Source organism: Meriones unguiculatus, chromosome 3 (genome assembly GCF_030254825.1).
Source record: "Meriones unguiculatus strain TT.TT164.6M chromosome 3, Bangor_MerUng_6.1, whole genome shotgun sequence".
Classification (NCBI taxonomy): Eukaryota; Metazoa; Chordata; class Mammalia; order Rodentia; family Muridae; genus Meriones; species Meriones unguiculatus.
The window spans coordinates 134,137,801-134,152,315 of record NC_083351.1 but is presented as its reverse complement, the minus strand read 5'-3'; the positions used below and the strand labels follow the sequence as shown (position 1 = coordinate 134,152,315).

At 46.5% G+C, this 14,515-nt stretch overlaps 1 long non-coding RNA gene across 1 annotated transcript; it reads left to right on the top strand.

Annotated features, from left to right (window-relative positions):
• Window positions 1–1,358: 1,358 nt before the first annotated feature.
• On the top strand, window positions 1,359–6,516 carry LOC132652797 (uncharacterized). Its single transcript, XR_009590355.1, has 3 exons — window positions 1,359–1,477; window positions 2,101–2,209; window positions 6,273–6,516. It is a non-coding gene; the product is annotated as an uncharacterized LOC132652797 (long non-coding RNA).
• The last annotated feature ends 7,999 nt before the right edge of the window (window positions 6,517–14,515 follow it).

Below are 14,515 nucleotides of genomic sequence, written 5' to 3'. Positions count from 1 at the left end.
CTTTAAAAAGAAAAAGTTCAAACCTGTGAGAAGGAAGAGAGGAGCATTCTCCCTTCCCGGCCAGCCCCAGCTCACTTCCCAGTGGCTTACATCCGGATTCCACTCACTCTCTTTCCCCCTTCTTCGCCAGAATTCTGAAAGGCGTAGCCCAGACACTGCATACATTCTAACAGAGAGGATCTTAACACACCCCCGCCACACCTCTACCAGGCAAGTAATTTCTCAGCGTTAGCTAATACCCAGTCCATACTCAGCTTTCTTCATTTGTCTCCAAAATGTCCTTTTATTGTTGGTTTATTTGAATCAAGATAACATTTGTAGGCAAATCATTTGCCATCTCTCACTGTTTCTTGACAGTTTTGAGTCTATAGCACAGGTATAACATCTTTGTGGTTATTATTATTATTATTTTACCTATTCATAATGTTTTTGCCTATTTGGAAAGAGGCTTTATCGAGATTTAATTCCCACACGGTGTGGACGGCTGAGAAATGACCCTTGTCCCTTTTACACCAGCTGGTCTAATGTCTGGAACTTAGGTTGTCCTGTAAGAAAGAAGGGGCTTAACAGATGGGCCGAGTTTGGATTTTTTACATTGGGAGGTTATCTTAAGGCCATCTGCACCTTCACAGAGCAGCAGAGCGCGATGACACGGGGGTGGGGGACGCTCTGTAAAGATGGAAGATAATGGGGACAGGACTGGTGAGGGCACATGCCAGAGAGCGTCAGCGGTGGTTCTTGCCCTCCATGGCAGCATGACCACGTCAACACCTGGACTGTGCTTCGTCGACATGTCACTTTGGACTTCTGGCCTCCAGAACAGGAGAGCATAGATTTTGCTGCTGCTTCGAGACAGCAGGTCTGTGGTGTCTTGTTGCAGCAGTCACAGAAAATGAAAGCTTACACCGTGCAGCCACCCCAGCTTAGAGGGTACAGCCCAACGCTTGTCAGTAATTCTCAGACTTGTGTGTCCATTGCCACAGCCAGGGTGAAAACAGTTCCTCTTTTTGGAAATTTTACATAAATGGCATCATAGAATATATGGTGTTTTGAGACCTGATTCTTTCACTTAGCATAATCCTTAAAGGTTCATCCATGTTGTGGCTCATATCTGTACGTTATTCCTTTTTGTTGTCAAGTAAAACCATAACCTTGCTTTGCCATTTATAAGCCTAAGAGTTCTTCAAACAAATCTTTCTCAGGGCTTTGAAATGGCGATCTTTAACAACTCTTGGTAGTTTTGTTGGTAAAACCAGATCTTAAATGATTAATCCTGGCCCAGAGGGAGATGGCTTCAGGGTGAGGAGCCCCAGCTGCTCTTTCAGAGCTCCTCGTTTATTCCCAGCACCCATGGCGGTTCACAATCATCTGGAACTCAGTCCCAGGGGATCTGATGCCTCCTGTCGATTCTACCGGCACCTCAAGTGCGTGGAACACGTACTGACAAGCAAGAACGCACACCTACTTACAAGCAAAAGTAAGCAAAACTTAAAAAACAAAAAACAAAAAACAAAAAAACCACCCTGACCAAAAATAAGCAATAGTAAAGAGATTATTTTAAAAATGCTTAGCCTATTCTAACCTTATCTTCTAAGGGCTAAATAATTCCAGGACTTGAGATCTTGGGATTCCGAGTTAAGACTCTAATAGTTGTGCTTGCTTCGGCAGCACATATGCTAAGACTCTGACAGCCCATTTCCCACTTTTGCCGACTGACACGCTATTGTGGTTCCTGGTGATGAGTGAAGTGGATTTCAGCTCCAGCTGAAGACCTCCATGGCACGTGTTTCAGGACAATCATGAGGCTGCTGGTGAAGGGAGGAGGGTTCAGTAGCCAGGGATGGCAGCTGTATCCTGCTCCGGGGAGAGGGGTTGGGAGCCACTTCAGAAGATGTTTTCTAGAAGCGGCCGTGGTGGCTCAGCTTTTCCAGACCCATCACACCCGGGTCTTGCCCTTTCCCCAGCATCGACAGTAACCTTTGCTCATGTACTATGGTGGGCTACTGAGGTAGATAGCCATATGCTATCTTTAAAAAAAAAAAAATTTTTTTTTAATGGATCAGTGACAGGTCTCTCATTTCCCTGTTTTCTGATCATCAGGTGTCGATCAAGGTCATCTTAGACTTTCACCGAGCCTGTCTCCGGAGGGTCTGGGCCGCAGATAGTTAATGTGTTACACAGGATTCTCTAGAGGAACAGAACTGATGAGGTGAGTATAAAAAACGGGGTTTTATTAGGCTGGCTTACATGGGGTTGTCTATTCTCCAGTGGCTGTGCTCATGCTGGAGGGGGGCTGGGAATCCCGTAGCTGCTCATTTTAGGAGTCCAAACAGCAGTCCCGGAGCAGCACCAGAGGCCTGGAGGACGCCTGGGGATCCTCAAGTCTTCAGCGCATGTCAGAAGGCCGAGAACCCTGGGTGCTAATATTAGCAAAGAACGGCGGCAACAGTAAGAGGTCAGCAGGGTAGATGAACGTTCCAGCACTCTGTGAAGAGACGCTGCAAAAAGCCCGAGCTTTTCTTTCTCAGGCTCGGTTTCCTCTGGACCGCGCTGGGAGGTGCGGCTGCCCTGAGGCTGATGGAGGAAAATCCCTCACCATTGCGTCTTGCCTGTTAGCTGCTTCAGACCCAGCCAGGCTGAGAAGCGAGATTAACCATCTCAGGCACGGATGATGGAGAGTGAGGGTGTTATCGGGGCTGGCGGTCAGGTCTCAGAAAGCCCCCAAGGGTCCGGCAGTGTGCGGCAAGGTTGGACCCCTGCATGGAGCTCCTGTGTAACCGGAAAACTACAGCAGGGACCCCAGGATGGTGGAGGTGCGCAAACGTGGGGCATGCAGTAAGGAGGGCTACAGGCACCGAGTGGGGCCGGCCCCACGCAGAGGCCTCATGTGCCACGGGCAGCAGAGCTAGACTGTCAGGACTACCCCCAGATGCCAGGTGTGGGGCCACAGGGTTCTGTGTTGGCCTCTCTGAGTACCTTGCTCAGGTCTGCTCTTGTCTTGTTATGGCGGCGTTCTTCTCTTCTGGAACGGGACTGACTGTGCTGTTATTTGTTGGGGGTGGGTACCTTCTGCTCACATTCTCAGTTAACAGATTGCCTTATGTCTCAGAACACGCTTTGGATTTTTGAGGTGTTGAAACTGTCAATGCTATGAAACTCTGGATGGCTGGGAAGCTCTGGGGCCCTGGAGCAGAATGGATGTAACATGTCTTCCACGGGCGCAAACTCTTCCCCCACGGGTGGGGCTGAGGTTACGGGACATCCAGGGAGAGGCCTTTCCATCATCGTAGTCCACCCTCATTTCTGTCTGCCACCTCATCTGCCCAGAGCTGAGGAAGTCACAGCGGAGGCCACGCCCCACGCCCAGAGGCCACGCCCCCAGTCCTCCCACCCTTGTGATCATGAGCCACAGCCTAAATACAGTCTTCCTTCTTTAAGTCACCTCTGGTCACAATTTGAGAATCGGCTTCTAGGAAGGTGTCATCCTTGGCAGGGCTCAGCTGGGGTCGGGCTGCCTCAGACCCAGCTGCCTTTGGCCCTGCGCGCACACTGCCTCCCTAGTAGATTGGCTTGTGAAATTTAGGTCGACTTTATGACTTTATAATAGTGCAGAAATAATGTTCCAAAATTGATGTGGTAGTGAGGTATAGTGGCACATCCCTGTAATCCCAGCACTTGGGAGGCAGAGGCCTGAGGATTTCTGTGAGTTCAAGTCCAGGCTGGTCTACAGAGTGAGTTCCAGGACAGCCGGAGCTATGTAGGGAAAACCCGTCTCAGGAAAAAACAAACAAACAAACAAACAAACAAAAAAGTGAAAGTTTAGAGGCCTAGGATATCCAAAGTGTAAATACATGTGTCATCTTAGATGGCTAAGATAACTTTGGGTTTGTAGAAATGAGCACATGCAGCACACAACATACAAACGCATGTGTGCACGCATGTGCAAGCGTGTGTGTGCTTACACTGGCCTCACACTCGATGCGCAGTCCACGCTGTCTGTGCACTTCTCCCGCTTCTGCCCCTCTGCCAGGTCTACAACTGATTTTACTGTTTAGCTTTGATAATGTATTTTGTGCAAGTGCCATGGGTGGTTCAGTAGAGAAAGGAGGATATTTTCTACACATGACATGAGACTAGTAGCACACATGAAAATAAAAACTCTTAATGAATACCCATCTCCTTCCACATAAAAATTAATTCAAGGTGATCATAGTCTGAATTTGAAATCCACAGCCGAAGAAATTTTACTTAAAGAGGAGAAAACCCTAAATTTGAATGGATAAGCATTTCATAAAAAGACATAAAAATCTCCAAGCAGACAAAATAAGTTGGTTCTGAAGGCTGATCTTGGTTGTCAACCTGACTGCTTCAGCAATCAACTAAAACCCCAGCCGCTGGCTGGGAAGGGGTTCCCCTGATCAGACTATTTGAGGCAGGAAGACTCCACTTTGACTTGGCATTTCGGTAGCAGCCCAGATAGAAGAATGTGGGAGAAGGAATCTCTGCTTTTTGCCTGCTCGCCTCCACTCTCCCTGGCGCGGCCAGCTACCCTGCTGCGGAGGCCTTCCTTCAGTGTGCTAGTACCCACTTCTTCAGGATTCCAACACAGACTGAAGACCGTCAGCTCGCTGGAATCTTCTAGGTCTCCAGCGATGGACACTGAGACATCAGCCTCCTGGGCTCTCAGCCCCTCAGGCATGAGACAGTCCTTGTTGAACCCCCTGGATCATGTCACGTCAGCCCAGCTAATAAATCCCCTTTGATCTGTATACACTCATTCCAGCAGTTCTGTTTCCCTGCAGAACCTGACAGACACATTGATGTATTGGATGCTATCAAGATTTAAAGAGGCTGCCTGTGAAAAGAATTATTAATGAAATAAAAGCCAGGTCACACGGTGTGAGCACAGGCACGGAAGTGTAGCTAAGAGAGGGTTTGCTTCTTGACACGTTAAACGTTCCCACAGATCTATAGCAAAACTAAAAAGCACACAGTAAGAACATAGACAAAAGATTAGAAACGTGAATGGCTGCCTAGTACACAATAAAGGCTCGCCTATATAAGTGCAAATCACAGGAGAGGCCACGTGGCTAGCAGAATGGCTAAGATTAAAGTCTGACAGCACAGCCAGCGGTTGCTTGGGACTCTCCGCTGAGCCGAACGGCAGCCATCTTCTCCATGAGCCATCTGTGACCACTTGCAAAAACTCATGGCAGCCGGGCCTGTTGACTCTTGACCTTTCCTCACTGAAGGAGGGTTCGAGGAGGGCCATGGCCCTCCCCTCAGCGCCCCGCCCCTCTGCCAACTAGCAGTATGCAGTTCGGCCCCCGATTGCACATGGCCGCGTGGAGGGGCTAGAGGCTGTAGGCTGGAGAGGGACAAAGTGGGGCTCTGACACCATCATTCACGCTAGGCGCAGACCTTCCAGTGTGGCCACGATGGGGTCACCCACACTCCTTGGCATAACCCCTCACCCACGCTCTGTAAGTAACCCAGTGGCTCCCCCGGGGTGGACTCTGGTGGAATCCTACCTCAGGTTTAGGAGGGGTAGACATTATTCACGTGTTCTCCAGGGAAGGGATGTTAGCGGTGAACGTTGGCAAGTAGCGGTCGAGTTTTTCATAATTCGCAGGTGGGAATATTTTGTAGTATCAACAATTTCAGAAAACCTTGTGTCCGTTTCAGCATATCTACCCTAAAACCCGTCACTCTACTCCCAGGAGTTTGCCAAAAAGCTGTAATCAGTATATCTGTCTCGAGACCGCAGGGAGTGGCAGTTATGGCCACCTAATTCATAAGTAGTGAACTCTAAAGTGATCTAACTGTCAACAAGAAAAGGGATTTAGGAACTTCACTGTAGTCACGCAATGGAATACTACTCAGCCGTTAAAAAGAACAAAGTTCTACACAACATTCTTGTCCGCGAGAGGGACTACACAGAGAGCCACATGGCAGGATTCCCCTGTCATGAGCTGAGAAAAGGAAAGAAAAGAAAAAAAACCTAGAATGATGGAAATCAGAGCTGCAGAGGCCACCGAGCGTGAGGGAGGGACACCCAGGGAGGAGACTCAGGCATCCCTTGGGCATCTGTGGAGCCAGGGAGCAGCAAGCCAAACATGTCTTTACAATGCACGGAACATGTACACCGAGTTGTCTGTGGTTTTGATGCTCCCCGGTGGCTTTGTCCGTGGCACCGTGGGAGGTGATGGACAGAGGTTAGCACTGTGGGTACGCCCCTGACCCCTCGCCTCTCTCCTTTGTCTCTCGGCCAGACGTTTCCTCCAGCGCCTGCTTCCGCCTGAACAGCCCAGGCCTGTGAGCCGGCGTTGACCTTTCCTCCCCTTCAGCGGTTCGTCTCAGCGCTTTGTGACGGTGTCGCGGAGTTATCCAAGGACGCTTCTAAGTGTGGGTTGATGCGTGTAGGCGTACGCCGACACCATTTGTTTTTACATATTTAAGTCAAATTCACTAACTGATACTGAAAAAACGGCAAACAGCAACCAAGCAAAACACTAACTAAGACTCCAAGGAGCACTCCTGCGCGGAGGTCAGACGCCTAGATTGGCAGATGTAACTCGCCGGCCGGTTTACCACCGCGCGTCTCGTCTCTCCGCAGAACACTCTGTAATCAAGTTATTTCTGAAAAATAAATAAATCTGTGCTGCTTCGTTGAGAATTCCAGACCATATGTTTTGATCATTTTTACCCCTATTTCTACCTATAACTCCTCCCAGATCCAGCCCTCCCCCTCCGCCTCCCCATTTCGTGTCCTCCTTTTCTTTTCTCTTCTTTTCTTTTCTCTTCTCTTCTCTTCTCTTCACTTCACTTTTTTCTTTTCTTTTCTTTTCTTTTCTTTTCTTTTCTTTTCTTTTCTCCTTTTCTTCTTTTTTTTAATAACACAATGAGTCCAACTTGTGCTGTCATGTACTCCTGGGTGTGAGGCCACATGCTAGAGCAGAGCTGGCCTAGGAGGGGCAACATCCTTAAAGAAAGCAGGCTCCCCTTCAGTACCAACCACTTACCGGAAACTTCTCAGCTAGGGGCGGAAACTCTTCACCAGCCCTCCCCATGCTGGGCTCCTGTCTTACACAGCTCTGAAGCCGTCAAAATGGCCGTGAGTTCACATGTGCAATCTCACTGCTCAGAGGACGTTATTTGAGGTAGCCATCTACTGCCTCTGGCTTTTATAAGTCTTCTGCCTCAGCCTTAGAGGGAGGCGCTGTAATATAGAAGTCCCATTTAGGGCTCATATCTTCTGCGCTTGGGACTAGTTGTGCGTTTCCATGTTAACTGCATCCACTGTAAAATCTTCTCTGATGAAGGCTGAGAGAGTTATTAATCTCTGGGTATAATGATAAGGCGTTAGGAGTCAGTTTAATACTCTGTCCACTCAGCAGAATAATAATATTCTGATCCCTAGCATATATGACCTGCCTAGCCATAGGTCCCTCCCTGGCTCTGATAATGGTGCCAGACAAGGGTTCTGTCCCATGGAGTAGGCCTTATCCCCAATTAGAAACGAATGAGTTGCTCCGACACTTCCTACTGCATGTAAATTCTATAAATTCAGAAGCCACTGACATTTTGTTTACCCCTTTGTTCCCAGAGCCTCTTGGCTTTTACAATACTTCTCCAACAAGTGTTTGTTGCTTTTGAGTGAATAGTGGATCAAAGAGCAGAAAAAAATTAAACAGATTAATGTAGATTAATTTTCTTCCGTCTATAAGTCATCAGATGGTTGTCTGTCTATACAGCAGCACCCTAGCATACACAGATGGACATTCTGCTCTCCTCCTTAGATAAGCACTTCCTAGGCTCCTCTTTATTACCTGGAAGACCTGGGTAATAAAACCAGGTTGCTGTAGCACTGAGTTGGGTGCTGAATGGTGAGTAGACAGGCCCGCTACTGTGCAGAGAGAAGGCCCTTTGAAGCCCTCCGTGCTTTGGAACATCCCTTTTCAGGTCCATTTTACAGATACAGTTAAGGAAGCTGGATTTGTTTTGCAGGCTTAAGTTGCCCTCTTCGGAGCAGAGAGAGACGACAGATATCAAGGACTTAGGGCGAAAAACCGATGAGTTAGAACCTTTCCATCATGTGATGGTGTGGCCCGTCCTGCCGTCTTAACTTTCCACTTGACAATCTAGAATCCCATGGGAAGAGAGTTCTAAGGAGGAGTAATCAGACCACATTGGCCTTTCATCTGTCTTCGAGGGATCACCCTAACTATTAATTTATATAGGAAGAACCAGCCCATTGCGGGTGTCGCCATTCCCTGGCCAGGGGCTCCTGAACAGTATAAGAAGGAAGAAAGCTAGTTGGGAACAAGCAAGCAAGGGTCTGGGTATTTCTTCCCTGCTTCCAGCTTTGCTTTGTTGGCTTCGTGGTGCCCACAGGATGAGCTGCTTTCCTTACGTTGCCCTTCTGCAGTTATTTTTCTCCCTTATCACAGGCCTAAAAACAGTGACCCCAGATAATTTTTTCTTTAAGATGATTTATCTTAGGAATTTTGTTGTAACAATGGAAAATTGTTGGACAACTGTAGCTACTGTTAACATTTGCCTGGTGAAATGGAGGCAAATGCAGTTTTTCTTTTCTTTTTCTTCTTCTTTTTCACCTTAGGAAGGCCTCAGCTCTCCTGGCTCATGTCTTGACCGTCTTGACCGTGCTCAGTGATTGATTCTGGTGGTGGGACAGGAGGCTGGGGTCATGTTCGTGCCAGCACCTGGGGTCAGAGGGCAATCAGTGTGAACTTAAGTCAAGGTGGCGCCCAGGTGGGTGTTTATAGTTGGGAACCCGTGAATTTTATATGCTGCTTCCTGAAGTTAATCCAAACCGTCTCTGAGTCTTGTTTGTCCTTTGGTGACTTGGGTAGAAAGCCAATTTGAGGGGGAGGGCTGACAAGAACCCCAGTCTAAGCCGAGTTTAGAGGCATCGGACTGGCGAGAACAAGCCCTGAAGCTCTGAGGTGTTATGTACAAAATGAACCCTGTGCCTCTTGGGAATCAGATGTGCTCTGTTTTGGATGGGTCCACACTGATCTTTAATAAATTTCATTCCCCTAGAAAAAAAAATGATCGTGAGTGAACCAAGTTACACTTGATTCAACAGCAGCAGCAGCAGCAGCAGCAGCAGCAGCAGCAGCATGATCAGGCAAATTGCATGACTCCTTCAAGTGGAGCCAACACTGTCGATAAGTTTCTAAGTCACAAGAAGCTCAGCCAGCTGAAAGCCTCAGGCAGGTTGGTGAAATGTGACTGATTTTTCTGATTTTATGCTGCTGGGAAGATGACAATGTGGCCTTTTTTTTTTTTTTTTTTTTTTTTTTTTTTTTTTTTGGCCTTTCTGGGTCCTCATGGTCTCATTCATCTGGAACCAGGAGCAACTTGGTCTGCCAAGTTCTTTTGAAAGTAAAAAGATAACATTTCGAAATCCAGTTCTAGGCAACCTGTGCCTAACATTTGCAAGGGCTCGGTCACTGTCTGCTGCTCGCAAACAACAAAGAGACTTAAAACCAGCCACAGCATCTCCCTGTCTCCCCCCAGCCCCTGTCTCACAATTTTCTTCCTTTAATGAAGGCGAATAGACATGGCATACTGTTGGAGCTGGGAGCAAAGCGCTCCCGACTGCCAGAGTGCCAGGTGTTTGCTAATTATGAGACAGAATAATGGATAATAACTGTCTCAGTGTGCTGATCAATGTGGTTTGCTCCCATGATGCAAGAGTGGTCACTGGAGACAATGTGTGGGCCTCTCATGCCTCCTATTCATTAACAAAACACAGCCGGCTAGAATACAGGCTCCATTACTTAGACGTAGCCATGATAGGGACCCCGCACTAAATTGTAATTAGGTTTGATCAGGACTGGGGTATAATCAGAATCACTCTGAATTAATGTTATACTTATGAAAGGATATGAGGTTAGGTTGATGTAATGGTAACCAAAGCAACCCCCTTTTCTACGACTCTTCAAGCTTAAAGAGAGAGAGAGAGACCAAGAGGAATGGAGCGGGGAAGAAAAATGGAAAGGTGATTGTTTCAGTCCTATTAATTTCATCATGGTTACTTAGAGGAAGTGTGCTACAGTAAGTACAAATGCTCTGTAGAAGGCAACCACTGTCTGGGTCAAGAAAACTCTCTGTGGTCCTTCTAGGCCTGAAACAGATCAGGGGATGCTCCACTTCCCTGTCTCATAAAAACTAAACTAAACAAGTTTGTCTCAAAAAAAAAAAATGTATTTCTGATTTGCCCGAAATGCTACCAGAAGGGGATGTTTTCTCAATCAAAGTTCCCTCTTCCTAAATGGCTCTGGTTTTCGTCAAATCACAAAACTAGCCATCACAACGATTAAGACAAGAAAGTAGAGATTATTATAGAAAATCACTTGATCCACAGGAGGGACCGTTACCAGCGATCCAGTTGGTGTCCACCTCACAGGACTCATGGCTACAGTGGTCAGCTCTGACTCACAGTAGGCAGCTGCTTACATCATCTGCTTTGCTTTCTGCTGATTTCCTGTTCTTCCGGTCTGAGATATTTTTGTACATGTCTCAGGATAAACAGAAGTACTTTCTTTTTCAAGATCTTTTGTTTAATCCCACTCTGAGTAAAGGAGAACCGCTGTAGAATGCCCACCAAAGGCTTTTGCAACCTTTCCCAATACTATGGTTCACTCAGTTATGGGTAGGGATGAAAGAGAAGGTCTCTTTCAGATCTTTCTATGCCTGAAGAGGATCAAGCTAAAACCAGAACTGAAGTAGGAGTTTTTGCATCAGAACTTAGAAACTCAGTTTAGAAATCAAGACAAATGCAAAATTTGTTTGTCTTCTCTACTAATGAAAGAATTAAGAAGCAGAAAAAAAAATCTCAGATAAGCAGGCAGCAACAGGTAACAGATTTTACTGAAACTGAAGAACCACCCACCCACCAACAACAGAAAAGGGGATTTGAAAACTAAAAATCCATTCTACCCTTGGAGGCTGGGGGTTTTAAATGGTTTTGGTGGCCTAGCATGGGTCGTCCTCCTGCCCCCTGATGTTCTACATTGGTCATCCCCGACAAAGAAAAGTGGGCTAATTGGTTCACAGCTCATGTCCAAGGCCTGTTTAGGCAAGGCACCTGAAAGGGGCCCACTTTGATAAATGAAAGTCTGCTAGGTCTCTGTCCTGGCTGAAAACAAAGCCTGAAGTATGTCTTGCTTATCTATGGTTGTTTTCTCTGTCTACCTGTCATGGCTATCTGACTGCTATATTCCCTCAGAGTGATGCTGAGACCCTGCTTCGGGGAGAGGTCAGGTGGATAGACTAGAGCAGGGCATCCTTTTCTTTCTTTCCTTCTTCTTCTTTTTTTTTAAACTACACTTCTCAAGCAAAAACCCAAGAGCTAAAAGCCATAGTGCCTCCATCCTGAGGCAGCTTAGATGTAAGCAGACTTCGGTGATGGGGAACTAAAGTCCATCACTAAAGCGCCATTCTCAGAAAAGCAGCCATGTTTTCAGAATCATCAGCAAAGAGCACGTCATCATAAGGGCAAAGATTCCTCCGGAGATGATGGGAGTGGGCTCAAGATGATGGTGGGGAGTGGGGGTGGGGGCCCATTTCTGTGTGTGAAACGCTGCCATCACCAGCATCATAATGCACCCCCTAAATAAATTCCAAAGCCAGTGGTTGGCCTTCCTTCCTTCCTTCCTTCCTTCCTTCCTTCCTTCCTTCCTTCTTCCTTTCTTTTTCTCTTTCTTTCTGTCAACAAGGTCTTATCATATAGCCCAAGCTGGCCTTGAATCTGCGTGATCCCTGCCTTACCTTCCTGAGTGTTGGGATTACAGGCGTGCGGTACCATGTCCCACCAAAGTTTTAATATAATTGCAATGAAACCTCTTCTCAGGCCTCAGGGCTTGAATGGAAATGGAGGTTCGTGTGGCTGTCATAGAGTGGCATGTGCATGCTTTAAACACATGACTTAAAGTGTCTGTGAGAGATGGCACCTGAAGCATCTGAAGCATCTCTTGCCATGATTTCATGATTACAACTAGTGGGAGTTAGTTCTTCCTCTCCACCATTATGGGTTCATCAGGCTTGGAGGCAGGTGCCTTTACCAGCTGAGCCATCTTGCCAGCCCCGGATGAATTCTTAAGTATAATGTTCAGAGCAGAACACTCCCAGGAATGAGTCTACTTAAAATGACACAGATTGATTCTCAATGAGGCTGTAGAAAAGTCTTCAGGAATGCTGGAATGCTTTAAAAGGGAGCAAAGAAGAAATGGTAGAAATGCTATTTTGATGCTGAAGTTGGTTTAGATAGAGCATGACTAGTTCTCCTTAGATTAGAAATCACAATTACCACAGCATCTCAAATCTCAGTTGAACTAAGGCTGCAAATCGCATCCATTTGTAGGGTACTGCAGGGAGATGGCACTCCATAATGAAGGTTCAGAAACCAGGCTGTAGCTTGTGTGAGATGTAAACAGAGCCCTTCTTGTTTTCACTCTGTTGGAAGCTCTAATTCATTTCTAATTACCATCTCTGGGGAAACACTGAGTTGCCATTGCCCTTTAAAGGCCTTCTTCTTTTAGAAAAAAACCAAACCAAACCAAACCACATAGTTTTAGGTCATTAAGAAGAACCTTGTCTTGCTGTGGCTGATGTTTTTGTTCAACAAAGCAGAATTATTATTTCATTTCATTTTCAATTTACATGGAGGAGTAAGTGGCTGCGCGTGTTTTAAATTGGTGATGAATTAACAATAATCAAGAGAATGTAGCTTTCCAGGGTTTTGCTGCTCACCACTCCGTGTTTACACAAGGCAGAGATGCATCCCTGCTGTTTGGAGGACAGGAGTGATACACTCTGCCTGAGCTTTCGACTCGGTATTGCTTCCTGACATAAAAAAGAAAAATCCATAAAGAAAAAGAAAATACCCATAAAATTAAGAAATGTAACAAAGAAAAAGCATGTACGGTTTTGCATGAACAGGAAGTAGAACATGTCAGAGACTGGCATTGTAAAATGTTACTCAAATGTGTGTGAAAGTGGGTAAGATTATTTTTCAGCTTAAACTAAGGTCATTATTATTATTTTTTCAGCTACTTAGTCAGGTCTTACAGTAAGTTTAGGAATTGTCTGGATTGATGGGACAGCTCCTTCCTTCCTTCCTTCCTTCCTTCCTTCCTTCCTTCCTTCCTTCCTTCTTCCTTCCTTCCTTTCTTCTTCTTCTTCTTTTTTTTTCCTTTGAGGTATGGTCCAAGCTGACCTTGTACTTGGTATGTTCTCCAGGTTGGCTTTGAAGCTATGATCCTCCTGGACCGAGTACTGGGGTTATGGGATGTACAAACATGCTTGCTTTTCTATGAGACCGTGACTGAAAGCAGAGTTGGTGGCCAGCTGTGTTCCTGTCCAGTCATAAGGAGATAAGGGCATTCCACTCAGAAGCCATTGCTGTCTAGCATTTCTGGCTCCAGAAGATCTGGGCAGAAGGAAGCAGGGAGCAGGCAAGGTGGCTGGGGAACCAAGTGCTTGGAAAACCCCATCAGTCAGGCAGGGCATAGACTAGAGGGACCCTGGGGCTGACAGTATCAGACTCTACATCTCAAGGTGAACTGTAACATTGAGCGCTAAACAGAAGTGAATCAGTGCTAAGCATTCCTGAAAATAAGTTCTTAAATCTTTAGGTTATGGAGAAACAAGAAAATTTGGTTACATCTTTTTGATTGTTTTGTTTCAAGACAGGTTTTCTCTGTGTAGCCTTGGCTGGTCTAGACTCACTTTGTAAACCAGGCTGGGCTCGAACTCACCGAGATCTGCCTGCCTCTGCCTCCTGTGCACTGAGATCAAAGGTGTGCGCCACCATGTAAAGGGACCAGTATTTATACATATGAGTGTTTTATTTGCATGTGTGCCTGTATGACAGAAGAGGGCATCAGATCCCGGTATAGATGGTTGTGAACCACGATGTGGGTGCTGGGAATTGAACTCAGGACCTCTGGAAGAGCAGCCAGTGCTCTTAACCTCTGAGCCATCTCTCTAGCCCCAAGGGACCAGTACTGGACCCAAGATCAAGTTCTCAGCACAAAGGAGATTTATCTGCCCCAGAAGGACAAAGGGTGGGGAATAAGAGACAAAGACAATAGACAGAGGGTAAGTGAGAAGGGGAGGAAACAAGGGAGAGAAGGAAGGGGTATTTGTCTTGGGTGGTGGTGGTATCATGTGTGGGGAGGGGTGAAGGGAGGGGAGAGGGTTAGAGGGTGGGGCTGGGGATATGTAATGAAGAACTGACTCTGGATAGAGAAGAGACAGGCATGAACCACAGGCAAATGGTGGCTTATGAGGTCACAGGGGAAACCCCACGATAGGATGAGGTGTTTAATTTTAACTGGGCATGTTAATCAGGTGAGCCAAAGGGAGCTTTTAATGGCTGAACCTCAATCCTTCGATAGCTGGGTCTTGGTAGTCAGCCTCTGGAGGAGGAAGTGGCAACATCAGAAGTTTGGAAAGGCTGAAAAGTCAAAAGAAATATAAATTA